Source organism: Mauremys mutica, chromosome 14, assembly GCF_020497125.1.
Source record: "Mauremys mutica isolate MM-2020 ecotype Southern chromosome 14, ASM2049712v1, whole genome shotgun sequence".
Lineage (NCBI taxonomy): Eukaryota > Metazoa > Chordata > Testudines > Geoemydidae > Mauremys > Mauremys mutica.
Genome location: NC_059085.1, coordinates 31,900,868 through 31,927,874, shown reverse-complemented (window position 1 = coordinate 31,927,874; position 27,007 = coordinate 31,900,868). Strand labels below are relative to the sequence as shown.

Genomic DNA, 27,007 nt, shown 5'->3' with positions numbered 1-27,007 from the left:
GTCACCCGAGTTGGACCATTTTGACTGAAATTCTCAAACACAATTTAGACTGAGGCAGAAGGCTGGTGTGTAAAATTGCTGTCCAAATGGTTAAAGTTTCACAAAGTTTAAGCAACTAAAAATAGGTTCTTATAATGGGAAATGTCAGGAAACTTTAAGAATAAGCAATGTTCTTAGCCCCCCTCCCCCAGTGATTTGAAAATATGAGAATAAGCCACCTACTAATTAAGGGCTGCATTTTTATTTAATTTTTTGCACTATTTGAAAGCTTGAGAAGTTACTACTTGTCATTCCATCCCAAGATAAAAATAAAACCTTTAATTATGTATAGCTCATATTGTACTACTTGTATCTGTTTGTCTTTATTTGTATTTTTCTTTCGGGATTTTTGAATGTCATCATTATAAAGACATTTCCTGTGTTCAAAATAAATGGTACAAGACTAATCTGACTCCCCCCTCCCATCTGGATTTTTGCTTACGTAAGGAAATAGGAGATGTTATGAATAACATAGAAAAAGCTTGTGCATGATGAATCTTGATGCAGTGATTGCCAACATTTGGTAGCATATACAACATCATTATTTGCTATTTTAAATTGTAGAGAGAAAAATAAACTGTCATCTCTCAGTAACAGCTGTGTGGTAACAGTGAGAATGTCCTTAAAAACCTCTAAGGATGGAGGTTCCACCACCTACCTAGGTAACCCATTCCAGTGCTTCACCACTCTCCTAGTGAAATAGTTTTTCCTAATATCCAACCTAGACCTCCCCCACTGCAACTTGAGACCATTGCTCCTTGTTCTGTCATCTGGTACCACTGAGAACAGCCGAGCTCCATCCTCTTTGGAACCCCCCCTTCAGGTAGTTGAACTAGAATGCAAAGAAATATTTTGGACTTTGCTCATGTATTAAGCAGCTCAGTCAGAGTAGGCATAGCATGGCTAATCATCATAAAACACATTGCACAAACATTCTAACCAGTGTACAAATCAACTGCTGAAACTTCAACTCTACCTGCTGCAACAAATTTGAACCGTGTAATTCAATTATGCTTAAAATCCAATAATAAGAGGATACGTACCATGAGCAAAAACAAAACATGTTTTGCTTTTGGAGCCAAGTCCAATAAATGTGAATCACTACAAGCACATGCAAAAATATGTATGCTATTGATTTCACACTGGAGAGCTGGTAGGATGAATCCTTCACAGCCACTTTTTGAATGATTCTTATTGCAGCCTCTTTCCATGGCTTGTCAATATTCCAATGAGGTGGCATTTGTACTCATAATGTTTGGCTTTATTTTACCACAATCTCTTGCTGACTTTCATATTTGGGACTTATCTGCCTCACATTAAGGACAGTCAAACCAAGTACTCAAAGGAACTTACCTAGCTATATATTGTTTATTTACTACTTAACATAACATAAGAACATAAGAAAGGCCGTACCGGGTCAGACCAAAGGTCCATCTAGCCCAGTATCTGTCTACCGACAGTGGCCAATGCCAGGTGCCCCGAGGGAGTGAACCTAACAGGCAAATGTGTACTTCTGCTCTTGATGTTCGTGTGAACTTCCCATTTACTTTATTTGGAGTTCCACTGTGGATTGAACATATTATGGGGTCCTTATTAAATGTGGAACTGGGCCATCTCAGTAAAATGAATTTAGTACTCATGCACTAGAGAGATTTCGGGGTAATTCCAACACACCAACAAAATCTCTTCCAAACATTTCTATGTTAAGTGCTTATTTCCCAAATCTTAAAGTTTAGCGCTTATACTCTTGGGATTGATCTTGCACTCTTTATTTAGGAACACTGGTAATGCCAGCAAAAAGTGTGTTTCTGGATAAGGAGGGATTGAGAATGCAATTTTTCATCCTGCCCACTGTTTGCCTACCTGCCTAGATTTTTTTTAATTTTTCCTTTGCTATGGCCCTTCTAAGGGAAGAATAAGTAATTAATTAATATCTCCCAAGCTTCCAGGAAAAAAGAAATGCAAAACAAGTGCATTTTGGATAGATATCACCCTCACTAAAATCATGTTATTTACTTCTATCCTCCTCCTCATTCAGCTTCTCATCTTCATTGCAACAAGTACCTGGAACACATTACTGAAATATGGTTTTGTGCCTAATCTGCAACCTCATAAGAGATGGGAAATGACCATTTTATGTTGTAGCCTACCAATTTGTAGATAATCTATCTCTGTGAATATTACAAGTTACGCTAGAGCATTTCATTCCAGTTAGAAATTCAGCACCATATCTGCATGTGATTGCATATTTTGTATGTTTCTGCACAGAGGCCCAGAGAATCTGACTGTTACCCAGAGGAGAAATTGGCAGAGTCCAATTAAACAAATGATATCTCTTCTGTAAAATTGGCTCATCATCCATTTTAGGACTGATAAATATCATGGGCCAGATACATTTGAGGGTTAACATCAGGGACGAATTTGACCATGACTTTCTACCACCAATTTGGCTGGCTGTGAAGAACACAAAGGTGAGCCAGTCTTTCCTATGTTTATATTCAACACATATATGCTTAACATAAATGAGGTGATATAATCACATCTAGATTACAGAGTTTCAGGTTCAGTGTTTGCTTATAATAATCAGAGATTTCCCCCTCTTTAAAAGGCAAGGGTGAAAGGACAAGGGTCCTTCTAGCTACTTACATACAGAATGGTCCAATGAGAGCTCAAATACAACATGCAGAGGATAGCAGAAGGTTAAGTGTAATATTGATATGATAAATAGTCATACATTTTTAAAGCCATTCTTTAATTATTACTGTAGGTTCAAAGCACTAGGTTTGAAGGACAGAACAATTACTCTTTTAGCTTTGAAAGCTTGTAAATGGATAGTGGTACATATATTGTGTTTCTCAATACTTCTGACTAGTCAATTACAGGTAATTCACATTTCAAAGCAGAGTTTGGCCTAAGTGGTATACTCAAGTAATAGAAATTTCAGACCTCTCAGAACAAACACCAGCTCTTTGATTAACTAATTTATGCAGGAAGTAGCAAAATTAGACACCCTAAATTGTTCTGTCAGAGTTCACACAGACCTCTTAATTAATGACTTATAAACCAAAATTCATAATTGATACCAGGTGGCCTAAATGCTAGCTGAGGTCACATTACAAAGTGTGTGCCCACAGTAAATCACATAATATTATATCCTTTTCTTATGTTTTGGCCTTGAGACTGCACAATATGGGAGCTAAGAGAGTTTTGATGCATAGAGGAAAACAGTAAGAGATGGCAAGATGAGTTTCCATGAAGGGATATCTTGTGGGTTGGGTGTCTTATTCCTGAAGACTGATTGGGGAGGGGAGAGGGGTGGCGCAGGGGAGGAAGAGATCTTCCAAAAGTATTTGGTCTTTATCTACATCAGGCTTAATCTTTCCCCTCACTTAATGGTTGCAAATAAAATATCCACTGCATTTTATTGCAAACCAATCATAATATCTAGTAATATATTTATTTAAAGAAAAATAATTACCAAAGACTTTATGAAACAAATTTCATACTACAGCCTGTTCAAACAAATCATGTTGATTATTCATTATTTAAGGGGGGGGACTCAACACTTGAGTCACGATATTATTTCAGTTTAACAAAACTGAACAACTGACCACTGACCCCAGCAGCTGATTTGTCTGTGCCCTATTAAACCAGTTCCTCTGGCTAAAGGCCAGCCTTTTCTCTAGGGTTTCCTTTTTCAATAGAGGATCGTTGAGAGTTAATGACCTTCTATTGTTGATCCTTTGCCACTGAACCCACTGGAATATTGGTCCAACGTGGAGGTTGAAAGGAGAACAGAGAAGACAAAAGGCTGCACCTTTAAAATTGAGTTTGCAGTAGAGCTGGCTGAATAATTGATATTTTGGTTCAGGCAACAAATTGAGAATCAGAACAAATACTCTAGTCAGTTCTGAAAATGTTCAGAATTTGTCAGCAAAATCAGAAGAGTCCAGAAAACACATTCAGAAAACTGCATGTGTTCCCCCTTAAAACATCGAGCTTAGGGCACTTAGAAGGATGGGGGACACCCAAGTTTGGATGCAAGGACTCAAACTCAGCTCTCCCTCCTCCTATCCTAACCTAACCACCAGGAAACAGGCTATTTTGGGATGGGTCGTTTTCGATCTCTCCTTTTGAAGCTGTTCCACTTTTTATAAGTACTTAAACATTCATTGAGCCAAAGAGAGAGAATGACTCCGTAGCCTGGTGATTAAGGCACTAACCTGAGAGATAGAAGCGGTGGATTCAAATCTGTCCGAGTCAGGCAGAGAGAGGATTTGAATCCATCTCTCCTACCTCTCAGGTGAATTCCTTAATCACCAGACTACAGATTCATTCTCTTGCTGTTTGGCTCAGTGAAAATTTAAGAATGTATAGAAGGTGGAACAGCTTCAACAGGAAAGTTTGAGGCCAGGCTAGCCTATAGACTGGTGATTAGGATGCTCAGCAGACCAGCAGGGCGTAGTGATTGGAAATCAAGTCGCTACTTCAATGACTACTTATGTAGTTAGACAAAGTAGAACAGCTTCAACAGGAGAGAGTAAGAGCAAGCTGCTCTAGAACAGGCTGCCTGTCAGGATGCTCAGCTGGAAAAGGGAAAATATGAGTTCACAGTTCTAGAACGGGGTTCAAATACGAGTCTCCCACATTCCAGGCAAATGCCCTAACCATTTGTTTAAAGGTTATAAGGGGACCCACATGACTGTATGTTTTCTGAAGTGGGCCCTGAAAAACCTTCTTCCCTGTTTAAACTAATCAGGTCAAATTTGCAAATAATTTTGGGTCAACCAAAATGCATTTTGGGGGAATATCATAGAATCATAGTTATTTATTTGAAAAACTTTGCATAGCCATTCTTTGCAGCTTGGTAAAGATACATTCAGAATTAATAAATTACACAGATAGTTCCCCCAAACCATTACATAGACCAATAGCAAATATTTCCACCAATAAGTCAGTGGACATGTGAACAACAAATAGCATAACCTGGCAATAAAAAAAAAAAATCAGAAAATGCAGCATGTTTATTTAGGAAATTTTTTTTTCATTACTTGTGCATAGAGACAAAATCTGCTCTTGTGGGAGTTAGGTGCCTGGAAACCTTTAAGGATCTGGGCTTTAGTTACTGAATCAAAGCTAAAGCAGGTCAAAAAATATTGACTGAAATATACCTGTCAGCAAATGTGGTTTTGTTAAATTGAAATTTTGTTAAACTGAAATTTTTATATTTCAATGAAATGTTTCAATTTTCTGATTGGAAAATTCACAATGAAAATTTTTGTTTTGGAGTGACATTACAAAATTAATTTAGCTACATCAAAATTAAGCAAGCTAAATTAATTTTGGTTGTTTAATTTTGATTTAATTAAGATTTAGGGGATGACAATGCAAAACAGCCACTCTGCACCAGAGAATATGGTCTATAATTAGTAAAAGAACAGATTTTAAGTTTTAAGTTAATTCATGGATGTTAAAATGAAGCCTTTATGAGACTTAGGGCTTGTCTATACTTACAGCACTGCAGCACTTAGTGAAGACACTTCCTACACTGAGAGAAGAGTTTCTCCTGTCAGTGAAGGTACACCACTTCCCCTAAACGCAGTAGTTATGTCAGCAGGAGAAACCCTCCTGTTGATATAGTGCTGTCTACACCAAGAGTTAGGTCAGTATAACTGCATTGCTCAGGGGTGTAGATTTTCCACACCCTGAGCGGTGTAGTTATACAGTAACTCCTTAATGTTACAGTTATGTTCCTGAAAAATGCGACTTTAAGCAAAACGATGTTAAGCGAATCCAATTTCCCCATAAGAATTAATGTAAATGAGGGGGTTAGGTTCCAGGGAAATTGTGTGTGTGTGTGTGTGCACACACACACACACACATCTTTTGTCTGGTGAAAACACACACACACAGTTTTAAACAAACAATTTAATAGTGGTACATAGTGATGATGATTGTGAAGCTTTGTTGAGGTGGAGGAGTCAGAGGGTGGGATATTTCCCTTACGGCTAAATGATAAACTAGCAATTGGCTGAGCCCTCAAGGGTTAACTCTCTCACTCTGCAAGGCAGCAGGAATGGAGGGAGATATGTACATTTCCCTTAAGTACACTGCCTTGTTAATTAGATCAGCTTGCTGAGACCACAGCTGCTACAAGCTCCCTCCGTCCTGAGCCCTGCTCTATGGAAGATGGGGTAAGCAGGGTGCAGGAGGGAAGGGGACACCCTGACATTAGCCCCCCTCTTCCTTCCCTCCCCCCTGGCAGAGCAAGCAGGAGTCTCAGAGAGCAGCTCCAAGGCAGAGGGCAGGAGCAACACATGGCAGTGGGAGGAGGGACACAGCTGAACTGCAGGCAGCTGCTGCACAGGGAACTTAGGGGAGCAGGGAGCTGATAGAGGGGCTGCTGGTCCACCCTGGTTACAAGCCCCCACCAGCTGGCTGCAAAGGGCTGCTCTTCCTGCAAGCAGTGGACAAAGCAGGTGGCTGCCATACAACATTATAAGGGAGCATTGCGCAACTTTAAACAAGCATGTTCCCTAATTGATCAACAACGTAACAACGAAACAACATTAACCGGGACGACTTTAAGTGAGGAGTTACTGTACCAACATACATTTGTACTGTAGACTAGGGCTTAGTTTTGTCCTGTTGGATGTCCTTTCATTAATAAGTCCCCCTCTTCTACTATGGGAGGTAAACTGAAGGAAGAAAAGCATTAAAAAGCATACGTTTTATTTTTCATTTGATCTGTGCAGGTAGTTCAAAACCTGCTTCAGTGGATTATCTGAATGGATAGTAAATGTGCCTTTCAGTGTCCTTTAATACTGGTTGAAAATATGAGACTGAATAGTACAAAGATATAACCGATCATTTTGCTATCCTGAATAGAAGCAGAAAAAATAATAAAATGATGAGAAAATGATATACAGGTCACTAGAGTCACTGAACATTAGAGGGTAATTGCTTTCTCTCATGGAAGCTTACAATGGTGGGTAGCCTAAGTGGAGGAGTGTCGGGTACCTGTCTAGCAGAAGAGTCATTCTGCCAGCATCTCTGGCTTGTACAGACTACAGTCTGTAGTAAATGTGCTAGCTGGCCATACATCCTACAGGCAGTCTATATCTGCCTAGAGCAATGCTGTGTCATGCCATTCGAAAACAGGAGAGAGGGAAAGCTTTTAGAAATTTTCTACATATAATATTCTGTCCATCACTCACCCTCCCCTTAAGTTCTTTTTCATAGCTTTTTGGGGGGGAAAGATATGTATTACTTAAGATAACAGCACAAATTGCACTGGAACACATGTCCAAAAGTGCATTAGTTAAATGACTGATGTGTTTTTCTGTAGCCACATGTTTCTCCAGCCTCACCCCTGGCTGCAGCCTTCCCATTGTCTCTTTTGTAAAAACACTGTTAGTTTAGAGCTTCACACCTGCTAACACCATCACCTTACTCAAATGCCAGCCTTGATGTTTTATAACAAAAAAACAAAAAATATCTTGCTTTGGTTAGACAGTGCTCTCTCCGAGTCTCTGCTCTCAACTTGTCTTCTTATAGTTCCTAATGTCTGTTTATTCATCCACTGCATGTTGTCTAAATACTAGATGATGAGTTTTGAGTTGTAGGAATTGCCTATGTTACTTATTTGTACTATATGTAGTACAATGGGGTCATATTTTGGACCTGTTTGAGGTCCATAGGCACTACTGCAATAATAAAAGTCTAGAAGTAGCTGCCAATATGTTACTGAATTTGTTCTTAATACCTTCAGAAAGAGTCCTTTATTGCACATTTAATCCATCATCAGGCTACATTATATGAGTCTCTTCCATATAACTCATTTGACTGTCAAAGTTAGAAGATGGTAAGACAAAGTATAAGTTTTCATGCAACACTTTTACTTTTGGTTTCACATAGGAGTTATAACCAAGTTTGATACAATAATTGTGAAATAATGTCATCTCAGCAGAAATGAATGACATATTTAGGAGCAGGAAAGATGTCATATGGTATTCAACAGCTGCCATAACGCCATGCAATGTAATCATAATCTAATCCCATTAGATGTAATATGTTCTAGTGCAATGTTTAATTGGTTGCACTTTACAAGACTATCCTGTCAAACTGTACTCTGGACAATCCAGCAATACTGACTTCCATATGTCAGTATAATCCTTAAAGTGCAATGATAGCATTTGCCTTTATTATTCAAGAATGTGCCAATTCAACAGCAACATATATTTTGGATGGAAAGATAACTTTCAAATATTTGTCAGAGTACATATGAACATAAGAATGGCCATACTGGGTCAGACCAAAGTTCAATCTAGCCCAGTATTCTGTCTTCCAACAGTGGCCAATGCCAGATGCCCCAGAGAGAATGCACAGAAGAGGTAATCATCAAGTGATCCATCCCCTGTCGCTCATTCCCAGCTTCTGGCAAACAAAGGCTAGGGACACCATTCCTGTCCATCCTGGCTAATAGCCATTGATGGACCTATCCTCCAAGTACACTGCTTATGTAAGAATTTATGGACTTAAAGGGATGGTTTCTGACATTCTTCATGTTGATGTGGATTTTTATTTTAATTCCAGCACCAGTCCTAACACATGCACAGACTAAATTCCTATGTATAGCTGAGTTGTAGTCCAATGGAAAGAGACAGGAAAGACCCCACATCCTGAAAAGCATGCATCTTACTTAGTTCGAGGTCTTACCAGGACCATCATGGTGGAATATTTTGTAAACTCTCTTTGTCCTATTCCATGTTATACTACTCTGAGTTGCATAGTGTAAAGTCACTGTACATAGAGTTCTAGGTACATTAAATCTCATTATAACTGCAGTGGTTCCATAATTATTTGTTAATATATACGAGAATTGGAAAAAAATATAGAAGACTAAGAAACAGAATTTAAGGATTGTCTTGGTCAATAAAACTTATTCAGTGGGGAAGGAGGGGAGAAAAAGAATGTCATTCTAGTGCACAAGACCCCAATTAAGTATACGTTTAGCTTTAAGCACATGTATAATCCTATCTGAAATCTGGAAACTGAAAAAAACAGGACGGGATTGATTTGAGAGCCTTGATTCAGAAAAACATCCCTATTCAAGACAGCATTTAATCATGTGCTTAACTTTAAGCCACTAAAATCAACTGGATTTATGCATGTGCTTAAAATTTAACTTACTTCAACTTACTTTGTTTTAATGAGTTGGCGGCCCTAGCACGGGTGAAGATGCACACACACTTCGAACAGCAAGTCTAGCACTGGTATAGTCAACCGCTGAATATCACACACGAGTTTGCACAGGATATTCACATACCGAATCTCTGGATGTGATCACAATCATAATTTGGGCATTAAAACCAACGCTGGTTCAAATGTTTCCCACTTCGGCCCATATACCACCATCCAAAATCTGGATGGACACACATACTGTTTGTGAATACAATCAAATCATGACTAACTTGAATTTACCAGTTCATGAGAGCCTCCAAAACCTTATGGACACACCTGAAATCTCATAAACCTTTTTAAGATTGGGCTAAAGTTCTTAATACATTCACAATCAATCCTGAGGCTTACTGGAAAGAATTCTGAGATAATCTCCCAAAATAATACCTGATTGCCAACCCCTAAAAAGAACTTCCAGACTTCAACCTATCCCAGAAACAATGGTCCGAATTGAACCATTTTAGACCATCCCCGGCACATGCTGCCATCTCGTACACCTCTGGAAGATGTGCGACAACAAACAACATGATTTTAGACACCAGTCACAAACTATGGATTACATTGTAAATAAATGCCTGGTTCAAGCATTTGCTGGTGGCATCTTAGACTTACACCAAATCACTTCCAAAGCTGCTCTCGGGCTCACTAATATGGATTTAGTTATTGGAACATTGCTAATCATGTCTCTTACCATGCGACATTCCTGTATTTAAGTATGCCACATAATGTTTGTTTAAAGACGAGGAGAGAAAAGACAAAGGAAGAAGGCAAGGACAGTTTAATGTTTAAAAAACATTGCAGAAAAAAGATATATATGCAGTCATTGCAGTTGTATAGGCCAAAACTCTCAAAAGAAGGGGCAATAGGTTCACCTAGAAAAATGCTTTTGCATTCATTACCACTCCTCGCCCACATACACAAAGAGGGAGAGGAGTAACAGCTCTGCAGAGGCTGCTCCCTGCCCCTCTTCCCTTAATCATGAAAAGAGTTTTACCCACAAGTTGTTTCAAATGACATATATTTAACCTGACAGAATTGGCTCATTCTTGTACTAGTAGTTTGCTATTCCTTGTTGTTATTATTTCAAATAGAGCTTATCTGAAATTTACTAAATCATAGGCCTGTTGTTCTTGGATACCAAAAGTACATTTTCCTTTACATTGATGATTCAGGCAAGCACAGCACAGGGAGATTTGAGGCCACGAACAGATATTTTCCAGCATCATGAATCAAAATCTGCAAATGCTGTAGCAATGATTAGTGCAAATGGTCATTACGAAAGTCCATTCCTTACAGAAATGACTACTGAGCTAATATACTTAACTGATCATTTTGTAGTGTGGAGTGAGTCTTTAGTAAATTCTCTGTACTTCTAACTAATATATTTTTAATTAGGGATGTAACTGTAGTACATAAAAATGCTATATAGTTTCTTCTTAGTTATGAGGTAATTTCAGTGTCATAGGGGCCACTTAATGTTATAATTTCTAATAGGAAAGTTAAGTCCTGGCTGTAATGCAGTGCTTCTCTCTGTGTTAATGAAACACTGACAGAGCTCAATGAGTACTAACACTAACAATCTCATTTGTTCTTACTAGCATTCCACCTCCTAGCACACCAAATGACACTGTCATAAAGAAATACTGTATGTGTGGACAAAGTTCATGGGGTTAGAATTTATTTTCAGAGAAGAAAACAGAACAAGGGCTTTAATTGTACCTTTATGTTGCCTATACTGTATTTTAAATGGTGGTGAGAGATAAAGAAACTATAGTGAAACAATCAGTATGGGTGGGAAGCAAGTGGGTTAAACTTAAAAAAATAATTGAAATCTCAAGCTTGGCATTTCTTTGTGATAGCAGGTACATGCCTTGCATTTTTCTCCCCATGTATATTTAAAATTAAACTAAAGCTCTTTAAATAAGAAACATAAAACAACATGATTCTGATGTGATGTATGTACATTAACTTCAATTACACCCGGAGATCTTTCTTTCCCCCTCTATATGCAGCTTTTGATTTTTCTCTTCTTTTTCTGGAACACTCAGGCACCCCATTTAATTCAGGCTAATAATTAACAACAAAATAATTCTCCGAAGAAATTCATTAGGTTCCATTAAACAAACTCTCACTTTGGGAAACTCAATCAACAAACTCTGGATTCCAAATGAAAGGTAATTATGGTGCTTCACTGAGTACAGATTGATTATTGTACTGAGCTCATAATAATCTGATCTAAGATTGAGTTCACAATCAATCAATATATAGCTATAAGCCCAATAATACACATTATCTCTATGAGCACAATCCAGTTTCTCTTACAATCAATAGATATTCTCTTGCTAACTTCAGTGGGCATTGGATTCAGCCTTTTATACTTTAGTCATTATGTTTCCCTCCCATATAAACATGAAAGGTGGGGAAGATATTAACCCTCTATTTTCCAGGAGATTTTATGTACCATTGAGCTGTGTACCCATCGCTGGCTGTAGGAGAGGTAGATGTGGTTGCAAGCAAACGGAAAGTTAAACAAGAATGCAGAGGCCAGGGATTCACAGGCCTCTCTGGTCCAATCTTGAAAGTCCCCAGTTAGGCATGCAGAGGGTTTTTCCAGACTCCCACAATTCCATCAATACCTGTCGTGCCCAACACAGCTGTCTTGCACCTATGATTTAAATGACTAGTAGCAGTACTCTGGTCTGTATCTCACTCTCATACACGTTCACAGAGACAGATTCTGATATTTAACATGGAGTTATAGTATCACTTTACTCCAGTTGTGCTACTGAAGTCAATGAGACCATTTGTGGAGTAAGACTCAGACTGCATCAATATGAATAAGAGTAGCTCAATCTGGCCCAGAGTGAACAAAGATCATTAATGCTGCTTCTTGCATCACTAGCTCTTTTGGAATAGGTTAGTCTATGTAAGAACATCAACATGCCATTCAGGGCTTTTGTACTCTGTCTTGGGGTACGTCCATACTACCCGCCCGGGTCGGCGGGTAGCGATCGACTTCTCGGAGTTCGATATATTGCGTCTCATCTAGACGCGATATATCGAACTCCGAACGCGCTCCCGTCGACTCCGGAACTCCACCACCGCGAACGGCGGTGGCGGAGTCGATGGGGGAGCCGCGGACTTCGATCCCGGTAGCTGAACTTGCGTACCTTAGTTCGAACCCCCCCATAGTGTAGACCAGGCCTCCATTTCCTATTTCTTGACCAGGCAACCCTTTCCTACATTTTTCTAGGAAGCATTAAAAAAAAATCAATTTCTATAGTGCTTAGGCAAAGTGTAATATTTAAGGGTCCATTACACGGTTGTATTAAAATAAATTTTCACCAGAAGACTCAGACACTTTCCCTCAAATGGGGACTCTGTCCATGCCAAACTTCTGTTTTCTATCCTTGGCCTTCCATGTTGCAATTGTTTCAAAATGATATATGCTATAGGATATTTCCCTCTCCTTCCCTCCCCTCCCCCATCCAGTTCTCCTTTTACTAAAACATGATGGAACTGTTTTTGACTAAGAGAAATGGAAAAATAATTCCCTTTGAGGCAGAAACAAGACCTTAAAAATTTCAACTCAATAGTTAAAAGTTTTGGAAAGATATAATTACAAAAATCAGGGAGCTGAAATTGAAACACATATACAATCTCAACTGTAGCAGTTTTTCCTGATATAATTATAATTAGCTCTGGTAGTGACAACTAGTTAACGTTGTGTACTACTTTCCATTATAAGACTGTATTCATTTGCATAGAACACCACCCACAATTAAGAGTTCACAATGACATTCTCAATGCTGGATGTATGCTCCAGGAGGAAAAGTGTAGGAATGTTTCAGCAAATATAACAAAATTTTTTAGAACAAAATTAGGAAAAAAAGATGCTGTTTCACCCATGATAAAATTTGTAAGCCATTTCATTGAAAAGCTCTAGCGCTGCTCTGCTTTGGAGGGTGTCAAAGCTTGCCTTTTGCTGTCCCCATGGAAATCTGTCCAATTTTCGCCTCTGAAATATCACAATTTCCACATGTTCAGTGGAGAATTGTTAGAGCTAAATTCTCAGAAGGTTCCATCTGCACCAAGCATGCTCCATTCCCTCACACCTTCTGTCTCCTGACTAGACAAAGCACATGCGATCCCCACAGAACAACTGACCGTGTGCCATCATTAGAATCAAGAGCAAAGGAGATTGTGTTGTGTTCTCAGTGCCACCCCATGCTTCATAAACAGGAAGGAAGCAGATTGATAGAGGGAGATTGAGGCAGGAGGACTGAGACAATTGCCAAGGAGGGGGAAGAGGTCAGACTCGGAGGAGAGGAACAGGAGCAGAAGGCCCTAGACTTCTACAGCACACGCCTGCCAGAACTATTTTTACTCACATGAGCATATAATATATTTTCTATAGCGTCTCTGTCTCATTCAGTACACTGGATGCATGGTGCTCTGAGGATGAATCAGAATTGTGTAGTGAATTAGGCTGTTGTCTGAAGGATCCCCTGCTCATTTGGAGCAGAAGTTGGAGGTGTGTACAGAGAGATGCAGTGATTGCAGGAAGAGGAAAGATCGTCTCAGTTAAAGAAGATAAATGCCATCCTGGAGAACTGAATTCCATCTCTGCCTCTGACACAGAGTTTCTATGTGAAGCTGGATAAGTCACAAACTAAATTTTTCACAAAAGTGGCCACTAATTGTGTGTTTCCTAATTTTTTGGTTTCTGAGCAACCTTAATTATGACATTACTTAACTTTTGAGTGCTGGCTGCAGCTCTGACATTCTCCTAGTATAGTTATTTTGGATGCAATATGTGTGTGTGTGTGTGTGTGTTTATATATTTTATATATATATATATATAAAAATACACACACACACACAGCATCCAAACTAACTATATTCGTGAAGAATCTTTTATACTGGTTATTCTACTTAGCAATGGTGTGTATATACTGGAGTATATATATACACATACATACACACACACACACACACACATATATTGCATCCAAACTAACTATACTAGGAGAATGTCAGAGTTGCAGCCAGCACTCAAAAGTTAAGTAATGTCATAATTAAGGTTGCTCAGAAACCAAAAAATTAGGAAACACACAATTAGTGGCCACTTTTGTGAAAAATTTAGTTTGTGACTTATCCAGCTTCACATAGAAACTCTGTGTCAGAGGCAGAGATGGCATTTATCTTCTTTTTATATATTATATATATATAAATACACACACACACAGCATCCAAATTAACTAAATTCGAGAAGAATCGTTTATACTGGTTATTCTACTTAGCAATGGTTCATCAAAGAAGGAAACAGGAGGAAAATTCATGCAGATTGAAAGAAGGTATGAGACAAATAACATGTTGTTTATCAAGGGGAAAAAAATATATGACTAGCTCCTCTGCTGGAATAAATTCACATAGGTGTAGTTCAACTGAAGCCAATGAGACTATTTACACCCACTGAGAATCTGGCCCAAAGACTAAGCAAATATGTCAGATAGCATCACAGAAGCTTTTGCTGTTCTACTCTAATAATTACTAGTGGACAGCTAATAACCACATTCAAAAATCCTTCTTGTTATTGGTATCAAACTTGCCTGTAGCTAGAAAAGGAAAAGTAATGGACAATTACTTCAAAGGGACTTGGTCAGATACTTGGAACCTAATTTATAAGAAGATGACAGCCCAGGGTTGGCTCAGGTATCATTGTTTCATCAGCATGCAACACCAGTGCCACTCAGTGAAAGAAAAGAGAGTTCAGACGCACAAGAGGAGAACGAGGAAAAGAAGGAAAATGCTGCTTTGTTTTGTTATGGATTTTCTAATGAAATGTCCTCCCAGCCTGCCCTGCCCTAAACAAAACAACCAGCTTCTGGTTCAGCCTCTTCTCCGGTGACATTATTAAAAAAAAAAGGACAGATACATAATCTGGGAAGTTTCCCAGGTTTCTCATATACAATCTGCAGTTTCTATTTCTCAGCCTGTGTTTCCAATACATCACATCACCAATTTTATAATGGACACAGTGCTCTACACCAGTAAAACGCTGTCCATTAGAATAGATTTTGCTCCAAAGGGAGGCAAATCCTTTTGTATTGCTGGCAAGAGAACAGCCAGCCTATTCCTTCTTGAACAATGGCAGCGGCGCTTGTGTGACTATACTGCACAAAGGGGGATGGTCTGGGGAATTATGCAGCTGGTTGCACACTTCTTATGCAAAGTCCAGATCCATGGGGTTCCCTATGCAGCAGTGCATACAGGTAGGAGAGAAGCAGGGCTACTGGATCTACCACTGTGTGGATCTTCTTTTCTCACCCTGCAGCAGTCACACATTGAGGCCTCTAAAAGTTGATTCACCCATTGGGCCTAAGTAGTCACTTTGGCCTCAGATGGGGAAAGAATCACCATGGAAATACTGAGAGCAAAACCTGGTATTTAATCCATGGATTTGGCCTTTCATATGTGTGGTGCACTCCCATATTATCAGTATTACAAGCAACTGAAATACAATAAGTATTATATAATTAATATTAACAGGAGTTCAGAGCAGAGCAATCATGGAAAGATGAATTAAATCCCAATTCTGGAAATTGGATCTTTAAATCTTTTAGAGCTAGCTTATAAAAAACAAAGAGAAAAAGCACTCACAATAAGACACTATCCAAAATTATGTTTGTGAGATGGCTATGCTATCTCTCATCCTGCAAAATCAATGCTTCACATCTACTGTTATGATTGCTGGGTTCTGTGTTGTTTCTGAAGTTTTAGACTGTTGTAAGTGTCTTAAAATCTGTTCTAATTCTTTTTTTGGCTCCAAAAATATAGCAGTACTTCCTTTCCTCACCTTCTGATTGCCAGCCCATCTTTCCTTGTCTGTCTTTATCGTTCCCTCTGTCTTTTTGCTCCCATTCTTAAATGAAAGTGCTAGTCCATTGTATTGTATCTCTTGCCTGGAGTTCTTATAATGCCAAAGAGATAACACCTCTGTATTTACCACCACACAGAAAGAAAATAACAGGAGAGAGGGTGTGTTTGACCCATCGGTGACAGTGTATTTTCATTATAATTTTTTAAAAAATTAATAGATTCTAAAGCTTAAAATAGATTTTAATATGTTCATTTCTAGTCCAGTCAGTTGGGACTGCAAAAAGGACTGTTCTGAAATATACAAAGAGATATTAAATATTGATTAAACTTATTTCATAAACAAAAGAAATACCAAATATAACTTCCAAGTACAGTTTATCATCAGTTGATTTGTAAGCATTTAATATAATCTTTTTCTGTATTTTTTCTCCTATTTTTCTACAAATACAATGCAGTATTGTAGAGTGAACAGCACAGGTAAGAACACTATGAAACCCAGATGATCTCATCGTATAGTATAATATAGGGCCTGATCCTTCAAACCTTACTAATGCAGGTAAGTCCCATTGACCTTGCAAGATTTTCAATCTATTTCCCATTTTAAATACAGTTGATTATTTTACACCAAAATATCATGAAAATAGGGTGACCAGATAGCAAGTGTGAAAAATCAGGATGAGGGTGGGGGATAATAGGTGACTATACAAGACAAAGCCCCAAATATCAGGATCATCCCTATAAAATTGGGACATCTGGTTACTTTACATGGAAACTGGCCAATTTTTTATCTGAACTGCATATTTGGGAATATAGATTTTAATTAGATTGGGAATAACATTATGAAATATGGAAAATAGATTGGATAAAGCTATGTGAGGCCAAATTGTGGTCTGGTAGAACGATAGAACAGGGGCATAAATAGCTAAATAGAATAGGGAACCAGCAGCCAACATTTGCTAGTGTTTTATCTCATTGATTTGTTTCTCTTTAAAGAATTGTTCTTCTGACTTTTCAGAGCTTAAAGCAGTGTTTCTCAAACTGGGGTCGCCGCGGCCCACACTGCTTCCAGCAGCTCCCATTGGCCTGCAGTGGCGAATCACGGTCAGTGGGAGCCGCGATCGGCTGGACCTGCGGACAGGGCAGGTAAACAAATCGGCCCAGCCCGCCAGGGGCTTTCCCTACACAAGCAGCGACCCCAGTTTGAGAAACACTGGTTTAAAGCTACCCAGTGTCCTCCTGTATCAACTCATAATATAGTTCTTGAGGAGTGGAATTTGCCTCCACTTGAAAAAGATCTACTTTTTTGACATATTGATGTGCCAATGTCTGGCATTTTGGTTCAAGGTGACAGATAATAGGGGCTTTTTCAGAATCAGGTTTTTGTGGGTGAGGAGAGATGATGCAAATGTCCATAGTTATATCAAAACTTTTCTACATATGCCTGTTTGACAAAAAGATAAATGGTTATTCTAGAATGCATATTATTTGGAGGGGGGGGCTTATATTCCCCAAAAATAAATGCATTTGATTTTTTAGTTTAAAAATAAGTTGCTGAGGACACAACAGCTTCTTTCTTAAGAAGAATTTGATTGTAACATACTCACTGTGCATGAACAAGATGCACTTGGGTTATGCAGATTAAAACGGCTTTAATTATGAACATTTTCACTCAGATAATACAGGAAGCAGAGGGTGGGGGGGCACAGGGGAGGGAGGGAAGACAAAATCTACAGAATCTTTAAGAAACTGTCTTTGAAAATGTTGGCAAGATTATGAGCTTGAGAGGGAGAATGAAAGAAAAGGAGGTGGAGCAAGCCAAACTTGGAGAAAAGCCAAGAGGGTTGTAAGTATAGGAACCAATCAAGTAAAAGAAATTCTGCTCTTTGGTGGCAGAGTTGGTATGAGAAGAGGATAAATATGCAGTGGAGAAAATCACCATTACCCCTGTATTTTATCCAGAAGTGCTCTGTAGTTAAAAGCAGCAGTGGAAAAAGCAGCAGTGAGAGGGAAGCCAGGGCTTGGGACTGGTGGAAGGGAGAAGAGAATACTGGAGATAAGTGTTCTGGAGAACTTAGATCATTGGCTGTGAGGGAGGGGAGGAAAAAACAGAACTTTAGATAAATTAGGAATGTTGATGGATTGTAGCTTAGAGGAGGATTGCAAGGTAGGTGAATGTGGCCATTGATGAAGGAGAGAAGGCAGTGGTCAATGAATGTGAATTCAGTAGGGAGATCACAAGGATCTTGGTTAAGATAAGATCAAAATAAATTGACAAGAATTTGTTTTTTTAGAAACTGTGATCCATTTTGTTAATATCTTGTTAGTTAAATATTTCTGCCCTCATGGAGGCAATATGCAATTTTAAAATAGAATAATCCATGCTTTAAATTTCTCAAAAAATGTAGCATTTCTAAAAAACTCTGTTGTTTATTGTCAAGTATCGGAAGATTAAAGAATCATCAAATAACTAGTGATATTATGAACATGTAAAAGTCAAAATTACATATTTTTTTAAGTGAAGAAATTAACTCCAATCTTTTGCATTTATAAACCAGATTTTTAAATGCTAGTTTATTGGTAGATTTTAATAGTTAATCGATATAAGAGTCTGTAGATGTCAACTAGAGATTTTTTTTTCCAAGTCATTAAATTTCTTCTTCCATTCAAATAAAGCCATTTTACTTTCTCTAGAGATCATAATTTAGATGTCAGTCTTTGCTGTACTGAAATTCTGATGTTGGAGCCTTTGCTGTGCTGAAGACTGGTTTCCCAGTATAAAATTAAATAGTTACAAAGTTAGGAACCTCTTAGTATTTTTCTTGAGTCACTGCAGGACTGCTTGGATATTTATTTAAATTAGGGAGGAATTAAATTATGCAAGTTACAGAGGGTAACACAAAAAAAGTGGTACAAATAGGTGAAAAGATTTAATGACAAAACAACATAAAACACTCTTTACCGTCAATTCAGGGCAAAGATCTCTCTGCTCTTAAACAGGGGCAGCTCCAGGCCCCAGCACGCCAAGCGCGTGCTTGGGGCAGCAAACCGCGGGGGGCGCTCTGCCGGTGCCGCGAGGGCAGCAGGCAGGCTGCTTTCGGCGGCTTGCCTGCAGAGGGTCCACTGGTCCTGCGGCTTTGGTGGCCTGCCTGCTGTGCTTGGTGCGGCAAAATGCCTAGAGCCGCCCCGCTCTTAAAACATGTGTAAATCTCTCTTCAAGATCAAGTAAGAAGCTAACTTTAACTACAGTCAATGGCTGAAGCAAAGTTACCAAGACAGAAGAATAAGATACAGTAAAAATCATTCAGGGTAAATTATATATTAATTAATGTATGGTGAAAGTGTCATATAAATACTAAGTACTATCTTTATTGTTGAAAAAATAAAATTAGTTATAAAGAACAGATAAAAAGATTAAAGAAAAATAAGAAATTGCAACAGTATTTTTACTCCTTTTGTTGATATTTAAGCAAAGAATAGTACACAAATACAAAACTACAGTACAAACAAATGCTCATATCAAATGGTGTCTTTTGTAGCAGGACAGCATCCAGAAGGCATTTCCCAATCAGACCTATTGTCCATCTCCCTTCTGGAAACAAACCACAAAGAGTCCCAAGCCACATATATCCCATCCAAAAAGGTTGTCTTGAACAAGGTTGCCCCACAAAGTCAAGTCTCAGTCATATGAAACACCAGTGGTTTAGGGAAGAGATTCCTTTATTCATAAGTACTTGCCTTACTGAATTCCTAAAGTATATGCAAGAAAGGTGTAATTATCAACAAATGCAACAACAATTTAGAGCAGACCAGTCTGTATTTTTCTAGAGACTTCTTTGAAGTATACATAGTTATCAAATGAAAAATATAAAACTCTTAACACTGCTTTGATATACAAGAACTGGTAAAGGGATCTATTATGGGGAAGGCAAGAGAGAATGCAGAAGCCATGAGGACTTCAAATCTGAAAGATATTTCCAGCCAAGAGGACAGCAGCTCTGAGATCCTCTTAAAATTTTAGATCTTACATTGTGGAAATTTATTTTTAGCTACAAAATTCATATTTGAATCTTAAACGATTCATGGGGAAAATGTTTTTTTCAGGTTAGAAAATGACTGTCACTTGAAGTTACCTTTCTCTTTAAACTTTCTGGAGAACTTGGGAATTGGTTATTTTTGTTCAATCCCTATAGTTGATAAGCTATATATTCATAGGGAAAGTCCCCAAGGATGCAGTAATTAAAACCCATCCAGTATATCATATCAAAGTGGGGTTTCTGCTGAGTGAATTGAGTCACTAACTTTCAGGAAGTGCTTTAAAGTGAAGTGGGGACAAGTCTTAATGGGACTGTTATCCTGAGATAATGTGATTCTGCTAATGCATTTCTCATGTTTCACTATAGGTGAGGCATTATTTCCAATGAATAATGGTACCGTGACCCATCACAAGATCTGTGGACAAGTTTGAAATTCACAGATAACTACTCTAGGGCTTCTGTTGAGATGGGAATTTTATCCATTAGTCTAAAATGTAATCTAATGGGCCCCTTTTAATAAAGGGCATCTTATATGTCCATATTACTGTAAGTGTATTCAGTTATAGTAGTTTTGTTAAATTATCTGGTTGTCCAGAGTCTCTTGCTTGATTTGTTTCCTTTTCTAAACGTTACTAATTCTCTCTGAAGCCTTCTTATGCTGTTTTTTTAAATGTCATGTTTGGATTTGTTCCTTTCCTATTAACATATAAGGACATAAGATCATAAGAATGGCCATACTGGGTAGGACCAAGGGTCCATCTAGCCTAGTATCCTGTCTACCGACAGTGGCCAATGCCAGGTGCCCCAGAGGGAGTGAACCTAACAGGTAATGATCAAGTGATCTCTCTCCTGCCATCCATCTCCACCCTTTGACAAACAGAGGTTAGGGACACCTTTCCTTACCCATACTGGCTAATAGCCATTAATGGACTTAACTTCCATGAATTTATCCAGTTCGCTTTTAAAGACTCATAGTCCTAGCCTTCACAACCCCCTCAGACAAGGAGTTCCACAGGTTGACTGTGCGCTGTGTGAAGAAGAACTTCTTTTTATTTGTTTTAAACCTGCTGCCCATTAATTTATAAAACTAGGGGCCCCAAATATTTCTCTCCAGTCAGGCAGAAAAAATCTGGGGAGCCAGAGGAGGGGAAGTGCGGCTGAAGGGCTGGTTAATGAAGACACCCTCAAGCCATCAGTAAGGGAGCCCTAAGGTAAGGGTGAAGAAGAGAGCTGTAGGGAAGTGGCCCAGGGAAATGTAGCAACTCTGGCAGTGAAAGGTTGGCTGCCAATAGCTGCTACGATTAGGGTCCCTGGGCCAGAACCTGGAGTAGAGGGTGGGCCTGGGTTCCCCCCAACCCGTCACTACAGGAACACCTCCTGGGAGGGGAAGTCAGGCCCCTGTCAGGACAGGAGGCTAAACTGTTCTGAAACAAGCCCCCAGGGACAACAGAGACTGTGGGAGTTCTCTCACCAACCTCCTTGCTGGCTTATGATGAAAAGGGCTCAGTAAACTGTAACCCTGACCCTAGAGAGAGAAGGGCTATGTGGAAGGTCACAGTGAGCCACTGAGGTTAACATAAACCGCCTAGAAGTGCGAGACCTATGGGGACAAGCTCGGCGCTCTGCCACAATACCAACATATTCTCTTCACCCAAGCCCTGCTTGCCCCTCTACACTGCTATTTTTAGCAATGTGATATATTGCTACCTTGCTGCAGCTGGAGTCTTTCCCCACTACAAGAAACAAAGGCTCCCCCCACATGGAAAGGGTCTGGCAGGGCAAGGCCTGGGAAAAGGTTCCACCAGCTCCCCTCTGTTGCAGCCTCTCCCCACTGCAGGGAAAGACTGTGGAAAGGGAGGAAAGTCTCTGGCAGGCAGCTGGGAAAGGTTCAGTCCCTCTCCCTACCACCTCCCCTTTGCCAGAGACTTTCCTCACAGCAGGAAAAATATGATGGCAATTAGGATGACCAGATGTCCTGATTTTATAGGCTCAGTCCTGATTTTTGGGACTTTTTCTAATATAGGCTCCTATTACCCCTCCTCCCCCCCACGTCCTGATTTTTCACATTTGCTGTCTGGTCACCCTACTGTCAATGGGGAAAGGCTCCAGCAGAGGGGAGGCAGCGGAGACAGTGTTGGGCAGCTCCCTGTTCCTGGAGTGCCCCCCTGCAAAAGATTCCACATCTATTTTCATGGGTACACCATAGAGTGAGCTTTCCCTTGAATAAAAGGTGGGGGGAGAGGGGGAAAATCACATTTTGTGCTGACTTATTCCACAGTAGGAAAAGTCTGGCCCAGCTTCTCTCTACTGTCTCCCCCCTGCCAGAGCCTTTCACTGACACACATAGCTACGCACTGCAGTGTAGATACCTCCTGCTTTTCACTGTGCGTGTAGCTACATGTAGACTCTACACCAAGCTCTGAGGTGTGTAGCGTTGATGTAGCCTGAGATTTGCTTATAAGAAGTTTATTGACCAAAGCTTAGAGATGCCAGTGATAGCACAAAGAAATATTATAAACAAAAAGTTACATGTGAAACAATCAATGTGTTTCAGAGCCTAAACATAACTAACAAGATGACCGCTTGCTAACAAGGTACTGCTTATCCAAAGTCCTGTCCACAACATATTTCAACCAGGATGGCTGAGACCCTCCTTTCATGAGGCCAAGCTCTACTGCCATTGTCAATGTAAGTGAATGCTGAGAAAGACACCATTAACTTCCCAGGTGCCCCTTCTATGATGTGGTACTTTCCCCACCCACTCTTCAAGGAAAAGCAGCCTTTAGCACAGCACTTCTCAGCTGCATCCCCCATGGCCTCATGCGTCCTACCAGGGGCTTTTCTTGCGGCCACAGACTCTTGGGCTGTGATTTGGGGGGAAGCAAAGTAGTGGCCTCCTCTCCCAGGGCTGCCAGCAGGGGTTGGGCCCTGCCCCTCTCTGGAGACACAAATGTTGGAGGTGCAGGAAGCTGGTGAATTCCCCACCTTTCCCGGGAGGGTGGGAGCTGGGGGAGGCTTCAGCCACAGGGCTTCAGGCTCTGTCCATGCAGTTGCAGGCTATGGTTCCAGCCTCAGGCTCACCACCCCCAACATTGTCCCTCCCTGCCCACCTCCCCATCCAGGGCTTAATTTGTCCCAGGCCTTGCCTGGGCTGAGTAAATCTGCTGTGGAAAGTGATATTAACAAATATCGCTTTTCACAGCAGCAGACTTGCCAGCTAGCAAGTTTTTTTTTAAATTTTTTTAAAAGCAAAAGAAACAATAAAAAGTCAAGAACATGCAAAGCGCCTTATTTGTGTTTCTATTCTGTTTAGGTCCAGTAATGAATAGAGACAACTGCACATTATTTTTATTGCTGAGTCTAAAAAAACTACATGAATAAATTACAATGATTTGGATGTGTATTGTGCATATTTATTGGCTTTTCCTATGTTAAGTATTTTAGGAACAATTGTCAGGGCGGCGATCAGCAAGAATTGGTGGCCGCACTTTTAGGCCACCAAAAAAATTTGTTGTGAGAACCTCTGCTCTAGAAGAATGCTTCCTACAGGCCCTAAAAGCAAGATTCTGAAGCATGTTTGATGAAAAGCACATTCAAATACAATAGTTTTTCCCCGTTTGGGATTTTTCTTTTGTAATTCTGCCTCTGGTATTCTTTCTCCAGAACCTGATCATCCCTTTCTGAGGGGTATATCCTTGGATTTCCATGTATGGAATTATAAAGGTGTATTTATAGGAATATAGATATAATTATTGAGGTATGGACCATAATAAAATTAATACTGAAGAATACATTTTATTAAGATTATGACCTGACAACAGAAATTCCGAGAATCTTATGAGAGTCCTGAACACTTCAACTCACATGGGTTGTTCAGAGTCAGGCAATAACAAATAGAGATATGTAAACATAATTAAGTTATAACTGTTTCAATTGTATTTTTAAAAATCTGAATGTACATTGTGACCCAGCTTTCTATGATATTCATTAGTTACTAATATGCATTTTCTAGCCTTTAAAAAAATTGAAAAAAATCAAGCATACTTGCTTACACTTTGACCTCAAAACTGAACTGGGGCTTTCTATGGATGAATCCTCAGAGCTTGTCCTATGAAGCTCTGACTGCTTTTCCTTTACTTAGTTTGCCCATAACAATCCTACCTAATGGATACTGGCACTAAACAGTAAAATGGGATTTAGGAATAAAATGGCAAAATCTAAATCTCTAAGCCATTTGTGAGTTATAAATAAAGTATAATGCATTATAATGAATTGCTATTCCAAACCCCATAGACAATGCAGATAAGCAAATCCATGTAAGCTCTCAAGTCTAATGTAACCATCTTTCAAATAAAATCATGTTAAGTCAGTTTAGTTAGTGATTGCAGAAACAGATGTGCTGTACTTTTTAGTTAAGTGCATACTTGTATAAAATGAAATATATACAGATTTCATACATTTTAATCAGTTTCCTTTCAAGTATTTGTTACTTCAGTAAATTGTTTAACCTTATGTATTAGACGGTATATAATGAAATGCATATAGCTCTCCTCTACCCCTCCAATATACTGCCTATCCTGCACTTTCAAAACAAATAGTATTTAAAGGCCACTATCAATGCAAGATAATGTGCATGTTTGAGTTATCATTTGATTTCAATATGGAAAAGTGGAATGAATACTGCTTATCTTCCACTTTCAGAAACGAGCAGACCGTTAGGTGCCATTATCAGTCCTAAATTTTGAAGGTGTTAACATACCTTACATGATAGAGGGATCAATACCTAAGTCCATATTCAGGGAAAAGTGAGTAAATGGACTATGTGCTGAGATCAGTGGGCTATAGGGGATGGATTGGATTACCACTTCTCGCCTATGCATAGTGGTGCATGGACACACAAACTCTGTGACCTCTACCACAAATTCATGGCTTCAGCAGACGGTGCTGCCTTGCACACCGGTCTGTGACTGGGGTAGCAGTTACAGCTTGTGAACCCATGTGGTTGCAGACCTACCAGCTCCCCTATTCCCTTCTTCTTCCCCCTGTCCCCCTCCAACTGCAATCAGACTCTCTTGCCTCCGATCGGAGTATACCTGCCCTGTTATCACTAGCACTAAAACATCAAGGTGTTATCTGATGATGTAAGCCAAGCAGGATCATCCATCCTGGTCTGTACGAGAATGAAAAAATCTCCAAGGAAAACCCAGGTAGCTGTTTGGAATAGTGCTGGAGATTTCGCAGGGAAATCCTGTCACTATGCCTGGTATGGAACACAGCTCAGAGGGCCAAACTCAGGTCAGACTGTCAAAAAACTGGACTCACCCCCACACTGATTTTATATTCTATGAATAGATTTAACCAGATCAGCAACAAAGGTGTGCTCCTGGATCACTATACTAGCTTAACATGGAGTCCCAGAGAGTCCCCTTAAACACTCCTGGCTACATTACTAGCCAGATGAACTGGACTTCTGTGATGAAAGGTTATTAAAACTAAACATCACCACACATTAGTTCTACCTGCCCACAAGGCCAGTTGCTTATCCAGGTCAGTGGATGCTCAGGACCTGACACCAAAGACAATGCTGCAGCCAATCCTTTAGGAAATTAACTAAAGATTTATTAACTAAGAACAAGAAATGAGAGTTGTTTAGAGGTTAAAGCAGGTAAAATACATGACAGGTTAGAGTTTGTAACGATAGTAGGGAGGTTAAATCTGCTAGTTTTCTAAAAGTCTCTCTAGATTGCCCAAAGAGTTTATGGGGACCTCAATCCTTTTGTTCAAAATTTGGTTAGAATTCACCAGCCCAGGGATGAGGTGGCTAGGGGGCCTTTGTTCTTCCTTTTCAGGTCTTGACCTTTTTTGTTGGAAAAATCCTGGCTGTGTTTTCAGTCAGGTAGTTTGATGGTGTACTTGCTTTGCCATCAGTCCTTCATATGAATTGCAAATTCTAGTTTGCACCTTTTGCGTAGGTTGCTATTTGAGGTGTTTTTGGGAATGATGTGGGGAGGCCTTGTTTAGAGTGCCTTTGTTATTCCTGAAGAGCTAACCTGTGGGTGTTTTTCAGACTCACGCCATGTTTGAATTAAACATACAGCAAAATTTTGTAATTTCACACACAATTTTGATACCCACATTATAAGAAGATGATAATTTGCAACAAATTGCAGCTTTTCCAAGAATACCTCAAAAGGCATACTTCATACAAAACTTCACAATTTTGTAAAAGTGTTGTCCATATTAGTGTAGACAGTCACCTTCCCTTTTATACAGCACCACAAATCCTTTCTCTTGGTCACTACTGAGTCAACGTCCATTCACAATATTAGGGGTAATAGGCTGCTCAACTTGACATTTTTAGGACAAGATTTCACAATAAGATCCTGGCCTTATGCTTCTAAAAAACCCACAGAAATTTTTGCAAGAGTAGAGATGTTAACCCTGAGCAATGACCAGAATCCATTTTGGGTAAGTACATTCTTCTTCCCTAAAATTACCCTTCAGTTGCAATTGGCTATATTATTCATTTCCAGTCCTAAAATGTGGTATGCTGTTGCTGTTAGAAAATGGGGCCAGATCTTCAATGGGTGTAAATCCACTGAAGTCAGTAGAGCTATTTAGTTTAAATCATCTGAGGATCTGACCCTGGGGTATTTTTGTTCCAGGTATGGCTTCATGTTGTTAGGGTGAAAGCATTCCTATATTATGCAACACACACACACAATTTGCAAAGTCTACAAAGCACTGAGGATCCCTCAGGACAAAGGACTGCAGCAATGTAAGTCATTATCATTAGTCATTATTCTTTTGCA

At 39.5% G+C, this 27,007-nt stretch overlaps 1 long non-coding RNA gene across 3 annotated transcripts in view; it reads left to right on the top strand.

The window, feature by feature from the left end:
* The window catches only part of LOC123349492, an 83,129-nt gene that overhangs the window by 44,625 nt on the left and 11,497 nt on the right, over positions 1–27,007 (top strand). The window contains exons 3-6 of one of the 3 annotated variants that reach the window (XR_006573567.1): positions 2,308–2,510; positions 16,617–16,717; positions 22,750–22,883; positions 26,861–26,973. This is a non-coding gene — a long non-coding RNA (uncharacterized LOC123349492). The remainder of the gene's footprint in view (positions 1–2,307; positions 2,511–16,616; positions 16,718–22,749; positions 22,884–26,860; positions 26,974–27,007) is intronic. The other 2 variants (XR_006573566.1, XR_006573565.1) reach the window with 2 other exon arrangements.